Genomic DNA, 16,388 nt, shown 5'->3' with positions numbered 1-16,388 from the left:
CATTGCTTAATGATCTGTCACTTACCAGTAGGAGGAGCTCCCGGCCGGTCACAGACAGCGTAGCAGGTAAGTATGATGCTTCTAATATTGTAATATTGCTAAGTTACCATGGCAACCAGACCTGCAATAGCGTCCTGGTTGCCATGGTTACCGATCGGAGCCCCAGCGAATAAACTGGGACTCCGATCGGAACTCTCCGCTGCCACCAATGATCGGGGGGGAGAGGGGAGGCCGCACACTGGCCACCAATGATATTAATACAATAGAGGGGGGGCCGGGGGGGCCGCACACTGGCCACCAATGATATTACAATAAAGGGAGGGAGGAGGGGCTGACGGAGGCCGCACACTGGCCACCAATGATATTACAATAGAGGGAGGGCGGGGGGGCCGCACTGGCCACCAATGATATTAATACAATAGAGGGAGGGGAGCCGCACACTGGCTACCAATGATAATACAATAGAGGGAGGGAGGGGGGTCGGGGGGGGGGGCGCACACTGGCCACCAATGAAAATAATACAGTAGAGGGAGGCTGCACTGGCCACCAATGAAATTAAAACTGGGGAGGGAGTGGGGTCTGCCCCCTGCTGCCTGGCAGCCCCTGATCTCTTATAGGGGGCTATGATATGCACAATTAACCCCTTCAGGTGCAGCACCTGAGGGGTTAATTGTGCGGATCACAGCCCCCTGTAAGAGATCGGGTGCTGCCAGGCAGCAGGGGGCAGTCATGTACACAGTTCTCAGTATATTCTAACTAGAAGCGTCCCCATCACTATGGGAACGCCTCTGTGTTAGAATATACTGTCGGATTTGAGTTTTCACGAAGTGAAAACTCAGCTCTGAAAAAGCTTTCATACAGACGGATCTTCGGATCCGTCTGTATGAAAGTAACCTACGCCACGGATCACGGACGCGGATACCAATCTTGTGTGCATCCGTGTTCTTTCACGGACCCATTGACTTGAATGGGTCCGTGAACCGTTGTCCGTCATATTTTTTGGACGGACAGGAAACACGGATCACGGATGCGGCTGCAAAACGGTGCATTTTCCGATTTTTCCACGGACCCATTGAAAGTCAATGGGTCCGCGAAAAAAAAAACGGAAAACGGCACAACGGCCACGGATGCACACAATGGTCGTGTGCATGAGGCCTTAGATACACAGCTCAGCAGACAATATCACACATGGTAGCAGTAGATACACAGCTCAGAGGACAGTATGACACATGATAGGATTAGATACACACCTCACAGGGCAGTATAAGAAATGATTGGATTAGATACACAGCTCAGCAGACAGTACTACATATGGTCGGATTAGATACACAGCTCAGAGGATCATACATGATAGAATTAGATACATTGGCTTAGCAGACAGTATCATACATGTAAGGACTAGGTATATAGCTAAGAGGACAGTATCACATATGATTGGATTAGATACATAGCTCAGCAGACAATCAATAATCAATACGTATGTCATGCAAAAATTGCAGTATTTACTGACACCCAATGTGTCTTACTTGTATTATGTACATTTGTAACATGCATTGAGACTGTTAAAGGTATATAATAATCTCTGCACAATACTGTGGTTGGTGTGTGTTATTTTGAATATAATAAATATAATACTAGACTAGCACTGTATACTGACATCAAGTGTATCAGTAAATCATAGTATACGGCATATAGAATTGTAGTGAACAATGCCAGAGGTCAAAATATATGGTAATCATTGCACTGTAAAAAAAAAGAGCATCCGTCGGAGGGATTTGTTTAATGTATACAATATATATATTTTTATATATATGTTAAATGTAAGACAAAGACGTGATGTGAACCTGGCCAAATTTCACAGTTGTAATTCCATTACCAGGTCTTGACCTTATGTTCAGGTATTAGCTAGTACCACAATGCGCCACCTGCTGTCTGAACATTGCATTGCAATTTATCCAATTTAGATATAACGTCATTCCATGACACAAATCTCAGGACATGTTGAGATAAGTGAGCAGTTAAGTGTGGACAAATCTGTATGTGACATACCACTGCACAAATCTCAAACCAGAGATTTCAGTTGAAGTGTAGATACAGTAAGTGTATTTTTGTTATATTATACAGTATAAAGTAAACCATGCTCAGAATTTCTGGTTAATCCTTTGGATCAGGGGTTAGATCTGAGCCAGGGGCGCTGCTAGATTAAAACATTCGGGGACTGGGCCCCTGATGTTTTGTCCCAGGCCTTGAATGTCCGCCTGTCAGCTATATACAACTGTATTGCGGAGGATGGCAATACAATTGAACCTAATGCAGTGGAAGAGCTGAAGGATCTATGGTGACATCATAGATCATGTGACCAGTAAAACAGGCAGTGGATGAGAAGGATCTGCGATGATGTCACCATCATGTGACCAGTGCAGGAGAGGATGGCAGTGAAGAGGAGAAGACCTGGGGGAAGAAGCTGTAGTGAGGTCTGCTACATAAGGATAGGTAAGTGAAGGGAGATGAAGAGCAATGCTGGGAGTTGTGATTATTTAACTGGAACTGTATGTTAGTGCTGAAGGGAGGGATGTTCTTTACATGGAACTGTGTGTTAGAGGTGGTTGGGAGGGGGTAATGTTATTTACATGGGACTGTATGTTTATGGTGGCTGTAGGAGGGAGTGATTTTATTTACATGGGACTGTATGTTGATGGTGGCCTTGGGAGGGAGTGATTAATACATGGGACTGAATGTTACAGGGGTCTGGGGGAGGGTGTGATGTTTTTTACATGGGACTGAATGTTTAGGGGGCGATGTTATTTAAATGGGACTGTATGTTAAAGGTGGCTGGTGGGGGGATTTATTTTATTTACATGGGGCTGAATGTTGAGGGGGTGATGTTTACATGGGATTGCATGTTCGAGGCGGCTGGGGAAGGGGTGATATTTTCTTGGGACTGTATGTTGAAGGCGGGCGAGGAGTAGGTGATGTTATTTATATGGGACTGTATTTTGGAGGGGGCTGTAGATAGAGAGGGATGTTATTTACACGGGACTGTATATTGGAGGGGGCTGGAGAGATGGTGTGATGTTATTTACATGGGACTGTATGTTGGAGGGGATGAAGGGAGGGGTGTGATGTTATTTACATAGGACTGTATTTTGGAGGGGGCAGGAGAGATGGTGTGATGGTCACTGCAAAGCCAGGGGACATTAGGCGTTCTTATTACTACTGGAGTCTCTATAGGAGTGACTTATAGATCCACCTTAATTCTACTAATAGTGCTATCAGGGGCCTTATTATAACTGAGGGGGTTCTTAGATAGCTTTATTACCACTAAGAGAACAATAGGGAGCCTTATTTCTACTGGGGGCTCTGTGAGGGTATTATTAATACTGGAGGGCTATTCTACTAATGGGGGTACTTTTGGGGAGCGTTATCATGGTTGGCGGCACTGTAGGGGGCAGTATTACTATGGGGCCACTAATTTTTCTTAAGGATAGTATTTGGGGTTATTGGGGAGCACATGGAGAAGCAGGATAACAATGTGGGGACTCCAGGTTGGGAGATGATGATAGAAAAGTGAGGAAGCTAAGATGTCCAGATGACTCTGCAGAGACGAGGCGAAGCAGAAAGAAGTTGTATGGAACAAATGGAGAAGATGATGACCGAGAAGATCTAAATCAGAGGAGAAGTCAACTGGGAGGCACTGGATGTGACAGGTATGTGCTGCTGTACAGCAAAATGCGGTATATGGAGGGAGGAGGATGGCGACTGGGCCATATTCATTGGGGCTTGGGCTCCAAATATTTAGATACCCTAGCAACGCCCCTGATCTGAGCTCTGAACTGGGGTCTTTATGAACTTAGGGGCTCATCGGGGATCTTTACAAATTTGGGGGCTGTCTGGGTTCTTGTATTAATGCTGGGGTCTGGTGTGGGAGTCTTTTAATTCTGGGGTCTGGTGAGGTGGTCTGTTTTAATTCTAGGGTCTGGCGGGTCTGTATTAATTTTGGGCTGAGGTCTGGTACCATAATGTACCATGTACCATTAGGTAACATAGTCTTATATTGTATTGAATCCCGGTAATTAATTTCCTGAGCTTTTTCAACACTTCTGCCATTCCCTTGTCCCAAATAAAACATTCTATTTGTGACCAAGCAAAAATAAAATTCTGATTGAATGCTGCTTCCTATACCAATAATATACACTGCTCAAAAAAGGGAACACAAAAATAACACATCCTAGATCTGAATTAATTAAATATTCTTCTGAAATACTTTGTTCTTTACATAGTTGAATGTGCTGACAACAAAATCACACAAAAATAAAAAAATGGAAATCAAATTTTTCAACCCATGGAGGTCTGGATTTGGAGTCACCCTCAAAATTAAAGTGGAAAAACACACTACAGGCTGATCCAACTTTGATGTAATGTCCTTAAAACAAGTCAAAATGAGGCTCAGTAGTGTGTGTGGCCTCCACGTGCCTGTATGACCTCCCTACAACGCCTGTGCATGGTCCTGATGAGGTGGCGGACGGTCTCCTGAGGGATCTCCTCCCAGACCTGGACTAAAGCATCTGCCAACTCCTGGACAGTCTGTGGTGCAACGTGACGTTGATGGATAGAGCGAGACATGATGTCCCAGATGTGCTCAATTGAATTCAGGTCTGGGGAACGGGCGGGCCAGTCCATAGCATCAATGCCTTCGTCTTGCAGGAACTGCTGACACACTCCAGCCACATGAGGTCTAGCATTGTCTTGCATTAGGAGGAACCCAGGGCCAACCGCACCAGCATATGGTCTCACAAGGGGTCTGAGGATCTCATCTCGGTACCTAATGGCAGTCAGGCTACCTCTGGCGAGCACATGGAGGGCTGTGCGGCCCTCCAAAGAAATTCCACCCCACACCATTATTGACCCAATGCCAAACCGGTCATGCTGGAGGATGTTGCAGGCAGCAGAACGTTCTCCACGGCGTCTCAAGACTCTGTTACGTCTGTCACATGTGCTCAGTGTGAACCTGCTTTCATCTGTGAAGAGCACAGGGCGCCAGTGGCGAATTTGGCAATCTTGGTGTTCTCTGGCAAATGCCAAACGTCCTGCACGGTGTTGGGCTGTAAGCACAACCCCAACCTGTGGACGTCGGGCCCTCATATCACCCTCATGGAGTCTGTTTCTGACCGTTTGAGCAGACACATGCACATTTGTGGCCTGCTGGAGGTCATTTTGCAGGGCTCTGGCAGTGCTCCTCCTGTTCCTCCTTGCACAAAGGCAGAGGTAGCGGTCCTGCTGCTGGGTTGTTGCCCTCCTACGGCCTCCTCCACGTCTCCTGATGTACTGGCCTGTCTCCTGGTAGCGCCTCCATGCTCTGGACACTACGCTGACAGACACAGCAAACCTTCTTGCCACAGCTCGCATTGATGTGCCATCCTGGATAAGCTGCACTACCTGAGCCACTTGTGTCGGTTGTAGACTCCGTCTCATGCTACCACTAGAGTGAAAGCACTGCCAGCATTCAAAAGTGACCAAAACATCAGCCAGGAAGCATAGGAACTGAGAAGTGGTCTGTGGTGACCACCTGCAGAACCACTCCTTTATTGGGGGTGTCTTGCTAAATGCCTATAATTTCCACCTGTTGTCTATCCCATTTGCACAACAGCATGTGAAATTGATTGTCACTCAGTGTTGCTTCCTAAGTGGACAGTTTGATTTCACAGAAGTGTGATTGACTTGGAGTTACATTGTGTTGTTTAAGTGTTCCCTTTATTTTTTTGAGCAGTGTATAATGGATGTCCTTATTGGTATTAAAAGGAGCATGAAATCTGTAAAAAATAAAAATAAAAAATGTATAAACTTGCTGCCAGTGAGACCAATGCACAAAAAAATATTTTAAAGATATGCAAATGTCCGCAATCAGAATGTGTGAAAGAGACTGCTTTCTGCTTACAGTCATCCACATTCCTAGAAAGGTGTGATTGTCCCCAAATACAATCATAAGATATCCTTACCATCACATTTAACTCACAAGGGCAGCTACCATTTTTCCCAAAAATAACACAGGGTCTTATATAAATTTTTGCTTCAAAAGATGTGTCAGGGCTTATTTTCAGGGAATGTCTTATTATTCCATGAAAAACAATCAACATTTATTCTTGAACAAGAAAATCAACATTTATTCAAATATAATCAAGTCATCACATTCTGGAACATCATCATAATTTTTCAAACCCTGAATTCCATCATGAATTTCATGAGAATCTATTTACTTTATCCATGTATAACAGTCTACATTAACCGGTATTCATGAACAAAAATCAACATTTATTCAAATAGAGTCATTAGAGATGAGCGAATTGAAGTTGATGCAGTGGAATACGATCCGAATTTTTGAAAAAGTTAGATTTGCACCGAAGCCGAACTTACTTCGTGGTAATGAATCATATTTTTTCCTAAAATGGCTGCTGCACATGTTAGGACATGGAGCAAAGAACTCTAGGAAGAAGGGATCACCCACAATGCCATCCATGCAGCCAATCAGCAGCCAGCCAGGCCCTGTGATGTCACAGCCCTATAAATAGATTCAGTTATCTTGGATTCTGCCATTTTCCAGTGTGCTTAGTGCAGGGAGAGATGTCAGCAGGAGCTAGGGACAGTGCTAGGAAAGACTTTATTTGCTGAAAAAACGATTTACAAGTTCAGGGAAAGATTATTCAAGGTGTAGGGAAAGGATAGGAAGTCAGAACAGGGTGCAATAGGAGAGTGTGCAGCCTGGGTAATACAAGCGATTCTATTACACCTTGCTGCACTAATTGGGGATTCATATTGCAGTTCTAATGCTGCTTTTAGGTTGTTTGCACTATATGATAGCTCAGTAATTCCAGCAAATCTTGCTTGTTATTGGGGTGCAAGTTCTGTGTGATACAGCCTTTTTTGGGATGTATTTTAATTTAATTATTTTATTATACAGTATACCAGACAGATAGATGACAGGCCCTTCAAAGGGAACGTGCAGTGGCCAAAATGTTTCTGTCGCAGGCAGAAGTAGCAGCAGAGGAGGGGGGCAGCAGGAGTCGAAGCAAGAGGCATGAGCTCCCGGTATCACCTAGCGGTCGTGTCTTGACCAGCAACCTAGCGGTGCTTGAATGGGTGACTTGGTCTTCGACTTCATCCCAAGTGACATCAGACACCCCCAACCAAGAATTGGTGGGTTCCTCTGACACAAAGCTTAGTTGGCAGGCCCTATGCCCTCAACTGTTCTCAACCTGCCTCTGTCATTTTCAGTTCCCTAAGCGCGAGAAGTTCTATATGCCATAGGCTCGGCTCCACTATTCAGCGAGGACAATCTACTAGAGTACAGTCAGCAGCTACTGCCCAGCCAAGATCTGGAGGAGACATCCGCCGCTTCCTCCAGTAGGTGGGCAAGTAGTTATAATGAGTCTAGTGGGAGCAGGTGTTGTGACTTGTCGGGACATCAGTGACGTGCAGACAGTAGCGGATGATGATGATGTAGCCGATCGCACTTGGGAGCCAGGTGAAGAAAGAGCTTCATCATCATCAAGAGAAGAGGGTGGCAGCTTGCGCCAGCAGGGTAGTAGTGTGGCTGTGAGTCAGCAGAGTGGAAGCAATGGGAGGTTGGGGGTCAAACGTGCCCGGCGGTAGACCACCCGCTTCGCAAAATCCTACCTGCTCGGAAAGTAGCGCTGCAGGGGTTAAAGAAGGCAGCGGTAGCAGGCAGTCAGCATGGAGTGTTGGGGAGAAAATGCCATACTTGGCGGTGTGGCAATTGTTTGTTAGGTGGCTGGAGGAGGTGAACATCGCCATTTGCCAAATTAGTGGGCAGAAGGTGAAGCGTGGCCAGGCTGCCAATGTTGACACCACAGCCCTGCGTCAACACATGCAGCATCACTATAAAGTGGCCAGGGAGAACCGTGGCTCCAATGTGGTGGTCCAGCTTGACACAGCAATCTCTGCATCACCCAGTGGCACGCACCCAATTTCATGCAGTCAAGGCTCCACCACCTCAGCTGAAGGGAGTTGTCTGTCCTTCCCATCATCTGCTGGTCCTGATGCTCCTGCTCCTCCTTCTCCTCGTCAGTCATTCCATCAGCAATCGATAACCAAAGCTTTTGCCAAGAAACAAGAATGTGCATGCACTCAACCAATGGCACAGAAGCTAAACGTGATTCTGGCCAAGTTGCTCGTGCTTCAGTCCCTCCCTTTCCAAGTGGTGGACTCTGCACCTTTCAGAGAACTGATGGCTTGTGCCGAGCCGAGGTGAAGAGTCCCAAGCTGTCATTTCTTTGCAAAAAAGGCAGTACCAGCCTTTCACACATATGTAGAACAGAAGGTGGGCCAGTCTTTGAGCCTGTCTGTGCACCATGTCTTCAGCATCCACTGCAGAGAAAATTCACAGTGCTTCTCCAGCATAGCATATGTGCAGGGCACAGCAATGTCATGCTATTCTGCACCTAGTTTGCCTGGGCGAACAAAGTCACACCGGGGAGGAACTACTCCGTATCCTTCATCAAGAAATCGAATCCTGGCTTTCTCCTCAACAACTCAAAATTGAAACCATGGTGACCAACAACGGGAAGAACATGGTTCTGGTGCTGCGTCAAGAAGGACTGAGCCATGCGCCCTGCATGGCACACATGTTCAATCTGGTTGCAAAGTGGTTCCTGAAGTCTTAACCCCATCTGCAAGACATCCTGAAAATGGCCAGGAAACTTTGAATGCACTTCAACCACTCATACACTGCAAAGTACACCCTACTTGAGCTGCAGCAGCAGAACAGCATCCCCCAACATAGGCTGATATGAGACATTTCCACCCGTTGGAATTCCACTCTCCATATGTTGGACCAATTATATGAACAGAGAAAGGCCATATACAATTTCTTGATGATCCAAGCGGACAGAAGTACTTCCCTCTGTAAATTTGATGTCATGCGTGACACCTGCCATTTGCTCAGGCCCTTTGAGGAGGCCACGTTATTTGTCAGTCACCCGGAATACGGGATGAACGATTTCATTCCACTGCTTCATGTCCTGGAACAGATGTTGGTAAATCTGGCTGGTCAGGGGACTGGAGACGTGGCATCTATATCTCACAGCCACATGAGCCCTGTGGGGGCTGAACTTGAGGAGGAGGAAATTGGATCACAACAATGTGTACAGAAATGGGTGTTTTTTATACATAGGTGACAGGAGAGGAGAAGCAGGAGCAGCCAGAGGAGCTCTAGAGCGATGACGAAGAGGAGGCAGAGGACCCAGACACACCGTGGCAGTATGCAGTGGAGATGGAGGCAGGGAGTCCCTTCGAGTCACTTGCAAAAATGGCCCGATGCATGCTCACTTGCTTGCGTAGTGACAGCCGAATTATCACCATTCGGCAGAGGGATGACTTCTGGCTCACCACCTTGTTGGACACTCGCTACCGGTTGGGGCCTTTTTTACACCCGCTGAGAGGGATATCAAACTGAACTACTATAGGGACATCCTATGTAGTCAGTTGGCCGCTGCCTATCTGCGGCATTGTTCATCGTCTCGCAAGTCTGACCGGGGGGCCATCTGCGTTCACGTTCCACTGCCATGGCTGCTAGGGAGAGGTGGGGTGGCAGGAGCAGTATCAGCTCCATTAGCAGCAGCCTGAGTCTAGAGTTGCTGATGAGCAGCTTTCTTCACCCTCCTAGTGAAGATACTACTACCCAGGAGCAGCTATACCTGGAGCAGGACATGAATCAGCAGGTGGTGGCATACTTGGTCAGCACCCTGCCACCCCACATTGAAGATTCGCTGGACTACTGTGCAGCCAAACTGGATTTGTGGCCGCAACTGACAGTTTCCCCTGGAAAAGCTGTCCTGCCCGCCCAGCAGTGTGGCATCAGAGCGGGTGTTTAGTGCGGCAGGGGCCATATTTACCCCCCAAAAAACTTGCTTGTCCACCCAAAATGTGGAGAGATTGACCTTTTTCAAGATGAATCAGGTGTGGCTCAGCCAGGATTTCAACCCATCAATGCCCGATGCATCAGAGTAGATCATCCATGGTGCCACACCAACACTTTGACAAAAGAGACCGGTTTCTTCTGGCTACCTGCCTCAGCTACTATTCTAATGCTGCCACCCGCCTGATGCCACACATCTGATGCCAAGTGCTCCTTCTTACACCCACCATCGTCAGTGGGTACTGTTATTGCCACCCACCTCCCCACTCTATCACCAGGTCACATTGTTTATCTTCGTGGCCCATGGATACGGCCACCGCTCTCTGGCCGCATCCATGGGTCCCGCTTGCGCAGTTGTTTCCCCTTCAATGCGCGGCCGGCCTCTCACTCACAATGTGAGCGTGCACGTCGCCGGCCGGCCACGCATGCGCGGATCCATATTCTTTTGAGCCGCGTCTAAGAGCCGCGCATGCACGGCTCCAACGTAGCACAAGAGAATATAGTTCTGCGCATGCACGGCCGCCCGAGATGATTCCGGACAGCGTCGGAGAGGAGGACCGGGAGACAACTTCATAAGCGGTGGGTAAGTATTATTTTTACATGCACCACCAATTCCACCAACGATTGGGGGCTATTTGAGACACTTGGGGGGCTATTTGAATGGGGGCTTATGTAGGGACTTGGGGGGCTATTTGAATAGGGGCTTATGGAGGCACTTGGGGGGCTATTTGGGGGCTTATGGAGGCACTTGGGGGGCTATTTGGAGGCTTATGGAGGCACTTGGGGGGCTATTTTGGGGCTTATGGAGGCACTTGGGGGCTATTTGAATGGGGGCATATGGAGGCACTTGGGGGCCTATTTGAATGGGGGCATATGGAGGCACTTGGGGGGCTATTTGAATGGGGGCTTATGGAGGCACCTGGGGGGCTATTTGAATGGGGGCATATGGAGGCACTTGGGGGGGGGCTATTTGAATGGGGGCATATGGAGGCACTGGGGGGGGCTATTTGAATGGGGGCATATGGAGGCACTTGGGGGGGCTATTTAAATGGGTGCATATGGAGGCACTTGGGGGCTATTTGAATGGGGGCTTATGGAGTCAATTGGGGGGCTATTTGAATGGGGGCTTATGGAGGCACTTGGTGGGGCTATTTGAATGGGGGCATATGGAGGCACTGATAGTTGATAGGTTGACTAAAAATTGATAGTTACCATGAAGCGGCTTAAATTCGGATCGAAGCTCACTTCGGATATTTTAATTTGCTCAACTCTAGTGGTAAAACATAGTATATATATACACATACATTTTTCTAACCCCTGAGCTGCTGAGCGTTGAACGCGACATCTGAGGGGTTAAATGACAGGTGGCTGCTCGATTGCTGTTTGCCATCATTGCACTCGCTCCATACAAATTGGCAAAATTTGGCAAAGCTGCCTAATTGAATTTTTCAAAGCTTCACTCATCTCTAGTTATCACAGTCAAGTTTAGATCTACTATATATGTACCTTCAGTTTTGTTCTTTTATAATATTAGATTGTCTAAGGCTACTTTCCAGCATGCTATTCTGGCAGGGGAACAGCCTGCCGGATCCCTGCTACCGCAAGTCCACCGTGCCGCCGGAAGTCCGCTCGGCCCCGTTCACTATAATTGGGGTGGGCTGGAGGTCTGGTTGCAGCACGGCAAACATGCCGAGAGGCGGCCGGACAAAAACAGCAGCGTGCTACCGCAAGTGTGAAAGTAGCCTTAGTGTTTATTAGTGAGTACACTTTTCCTGTTAAGCTAATAAAGCAAACATAATTTTAACATAGTAAATAAGGTGACACAGTAAGTAATGCAAACATGGGGCTGAGGTCACATATTGTGCAAGCCGATTTAACTTAGAAATGACAAAATGGCTTTCAACTATTAAAACAAAACTGAAAAATCCAACTTAAATGGCAATCATTTTTCATGAAAAGAATTACACCATATGGTACAGCAAGTGAATGCACTAGTAATTTAAATCCATAACCTAGGATTTTCATGTAAATTCCACTTGCAATTCAATCTGTCCCAAGTGTACAGCACTGTAATCACATCTTAAAGTACACTCTCATCCCAAGGTTCAGGAGCAATCCATATTATTGGTCTTGATTAATTGAAGATCAACAATAAATTGTTTACTGCATCTAGAGAATTGCCGCAGATCCCCATATGTATTTTACCATAATGCTTTATTACTTTGTTTTCTTTATAAAATGCTTAAAGAAAGCAATTTGAGCTTTGTTTGAAAAAAATATCTAAAACCCATTTAGAGTACACTTAGCCCGACTTAAATATGCTGTTATAGAATTTCATATATTATTATCATTGTTCAACAAATATTAGAGATAATAGCATTTAGAGCTTTTATTGGCACTATCCTACATCAGATGTTTGAAGGGCTTCTGTCACCCCACTAAACAGTTTTTTTTTTTTTTTGGTTACTTTTAATCCCTATACTGCGATTTATGCATACATACTGTAATTAATCATTTTGGTTCAGCAGATTATGTTAAAAACGTACTTTTAAAATATGCAAATTACCTTGCTACCAGCAAGTAGGGCGGCTACTTGCTGGTAGCAGCCGCATCCTCCTCTCATAAAGACGCCCCCTCCGCATGTTGATTGACAAGGCCAGCGGACGGGATCTTTCTCTGCTGGCCCTGTTTGCATTAAAAAGCTGGCGCCTGCGCCGTACCTGTCTTCAGTCGGCGCAGGCGCACTGAGAGGCGGACGCTCGCTCGGCCGATCCATCCTCAATGCGCCTGCGCCGATGACGTCACATCTACACCTGGCGCAGGCGCATTGAGGAAGGAGCGGCCGAGTGAGCGTCCCCCTTCTCAATGCGCCTGCGCCGGGTGTAGATGTGACGTCATCGGCGCAGGCTCATTGAAGATGGAGTGGCCGAGCGAGCGTCCGCCTCTCAGTGTGCCTGCGCCGACTGAAGACAGGTACGGCGCAGGCGCCAGCAGAGAAAGATCCCGTCCGCTGGCCCTGTCAATCAACATGCGGAGGGGGCGTCTTTAGGATAGGAGGATGCGCTGCTACCAGCAAGTAGCCGCCCTACTTGCTGGTAGCAAGGTAATTTTCATATTTTAAAAGTAAGTTTTTAACATAATCTGCTGAACCAAAATGATTAATTACAGTATGTATGCATAAATCGCAGTATAGGGATTAAAAGTAACCCAAAAAAAAAAAATGTTTAGTGGGGTGACAGAAGCCCTTTAACCACTTCAGCCCCCATAGCTTAAACACCCTTAATGACCAGGCCACTTTTTACACTTCTCACCTACACTACTTTCACCGTTTATTGCTCGGTCATGCAACTTACCACCCAAATGAATTTTACCTCCTTTTCTTCTCACTAATAGAGCTTTCATTTGGTGGTATTTCATTGCTGCTGACATTTTTACATTTTTTTGTTATTAATCGAAATTTAACGATTTTTTTGCAAAAAAATGACATTTTTCACATTCAGTTGTAAAATTTTGCAAAAAAAACGACATCCATAACAAACATGTCTTTGATAATAAAAAAAAATGTTTGGGTAAAAAAAAATGGTTTGGGTAAAAGTTATAGCGTTTACAAACTATGGTACAAAAATGTGAATTTCCGCTTTTTGAAGCAGTTCTGACTTTCTGAGCACCTGTCATGTTTCCTGAAGTTCTACAATGGCCAGACAGTACAAACACCCCACAAATGACCCCATTTCGGAAAGTAGACACCCTAAGGTATTTGCTGATGGGCATAGTGAGTTCATAGAACTTTTTATTTTTTGTCACAAGTTAGCGGAAAATGATGATTTTTTTTTTTCTTACAAAGTCTCATATTCCACTAACTTGTGACAAAAAATAAAAAGTTCTATGAACTTACTATGCCCATCAGCGAATACCTTGGGGTGTCTTCTTTCCAAAATGGGGTCACTTGTGGGGTAGTTATACTGTCCTGGCATTCTAGGGGCCCAAATGTGTGGTAAGGAGTTTGAAATCAAAATCTGTAAAAAATGGCCGGTGAAATCCGAAAGGTGCTCTTTGGAATGTGGGCCCCTTTGCCCACCTAGGCTGCAAAAAAGTGTCACACATGTGGTATCTCCGTACTCAGGAGAAGTTGGGCAATGTGTTTTGGGGTGTGATTTTACATATACCCATGATGGGTGAGAGAAATATCTTGGCAAAAGACAACTTTTCCTATTTTTTTATACAAAGTTGGCATTTGACCAAGATATTTATCTCACCCAGCATGGGTATATGTAAAATGACACCCCAAAACACATTGCCCACCTTCTCCTGAGTACGGAGATACCGCATGTGTGACACTTTTTTGCAGCCTAGGTGGGCAAAGGGGCCCACATTCCAAAGAGCACCTTTCAGATTTCACCGGCCATTTTTTACAGATTTTGATTTCAAACTCCTTACCACATATTTGGGCCCCTAGAATGCCAGGGCAGTATAACTACCCCACAAGTGACCCCATTTTGGAAAGAAGACACCCCAAGGTATTCCGTGAGGGGCATGGCGAGTTCCTAGAATTTATTATTTTTTGTCACAAGTTAGCGGAAAATTATGATTCTTTTTTTTTTTTTTTTTTCTTACAAAGTCTCATATTCCACTAACTTGTGACAAAAAATAAAAACTTCCATGAACTCACTATGCCCATCAGCAAATACCTTGGGGTGTCTTCTTTCCAAAATGGGGTCACTTGTGGGGTAGTTATACTGCCCTGGCATTCTAGGGGCCCAAATGTGTGGTAAGTAGTTTGAAATCAAAATCTGTAAAAAATGGCCGGTGAAATCCGAAAGGTGCTCTTTGGAATGTGGCCCCCTTTGCCCACCTAGGCTGCAAAAAAGTGTCACACATGTGGTATTGCCATATTCAGGAGAAGTTGGGCAATGTGTTTTGGGGTGTCATTTTACATATACCCATGCTGGGTGAGATAAATATCTCGGCAAAAGACAACTTTTCCCATTTTTTATACAAAGTTGGCATTTGACCAAGATATTTATCTCACCCAGCATGGGTATATGTAAAATGACACCCCAAAACACATTGCCCAACTTCTCCTGAGTACGGCGATACCAGATGTGTGACACTTTTTTGCAGCCTAGATGCGCAAAGGGGCCCACATTCCTTTTAGGAGGGCATTTTTTAACCATTTGGATCCCAGACTTCTTCTCACGCTTTAGGGCCCCTATAATGCCAGGGCAGTATAAATACCCCACATGTGACCCCATTTTGGAAAGAAGACACCCCAAGGTATTCAATGAGGGGCATGGCGAGTTCATAGAATTTTTCTTTTTTTTGGCACAAGTTAGCGGAAATTGATTATTTTTTTTTTTTCTCACAAAGTCTCCCTTTCCGCTAACTTGGGACAAAAATTTCAATCTTTCATGGACTCAATATGCCCCTCACGGAATACCTTGGGGTGTCTTCTTTCCGAAATGTGGTCACATGTGGGGTATTTATGCTGCCCTGGCATTCTAGGGGCCCTAAAGCGTGAGAAGAAGTCTGGAATATAAATGTCTCAAAAATTTTACGCATTTGGATTCCGTGAGGGGTATGGTGACTTCATGTGAGATTTTATTTTTTGACACAAGTTAGTGGAATATGAGACTTTGTAAGAAAAAAAATATAATTTCCGCTAACTTGGGCCAAAAAAATGTCTGAATGGAGCCTTACAGGGGGGTGATCAATGACAGGGGAGTGATCTATGACAGGGGGGTGATCAGGGAGTCTATATGGGGTGATCACCCCCTGTCATTGATCACCCCCCTGTCATTGATCACCCCCCTATAAGGCTCCATTCAGATGTCCGTATGTGTTTTGCGGATCCGATCCATGGATCCGTAAAAAACATACGGACATCTGAATGCAGCCTTACAGGGGGGTGATCAATGACAGGGGGTGATCAGGGAGTCTATATGGGGTGATCACCCCCCTGTCATTGATCACCCCTCTGTCAGGCTCCATTCAGATGTCCGTATGTGTTTTGCGGATCCGATCCATGTATCAGTGGATCCGTAAAAATCATACGGACATCTGAATGCAGGCTTATAGGGGGGTGATCAATGACAGGGGGGTGATCAATGACAGGGGGGTGATCAGGAAGTCTATATGGGTGAACACCCCCCTGTAAGGCTCCATTCAGATGTCCGTATGTGTTTTGCGGATCCGATCCATCTATCAGTGGATCCGTAAAAATCATACGGATGTCTGAATGGAGCCTTACAAGGGGGTGATCAATGACAGGGGGGTGATCAATGACAGGGGGGTGATCAGGGAGTCTATATGGGGTGATCACCCCCCTGTAAGGCTCCATTCAGATGTCCGTATGTGTTTTGCGGATCCGATCCATGTATTAGTGGATCCGTAAAAATCATACGGACGTCTGAATGTAGCCTTACAAGGGGGTGATCAATGACAGGGGGGTGATCAGGGA

Source organism: Bufo bufo, chromosome 1 (genome assembly GCF_905171765.1).
Source record: "Bufo bufo chromosome 1, aBufBuf1.1, whole genome shotgun sequence".
Taxonomy (NCBI): Eukaryota; Metazoa; Chordata; class Amphibia; order Anura; family Bufonidae; genus Bufo; species Bufo bufo.
The sequence above is the reverse complement of the archived record's forward strand: the minus strand, read 5'-3'. Positions refer to the sequence as shown.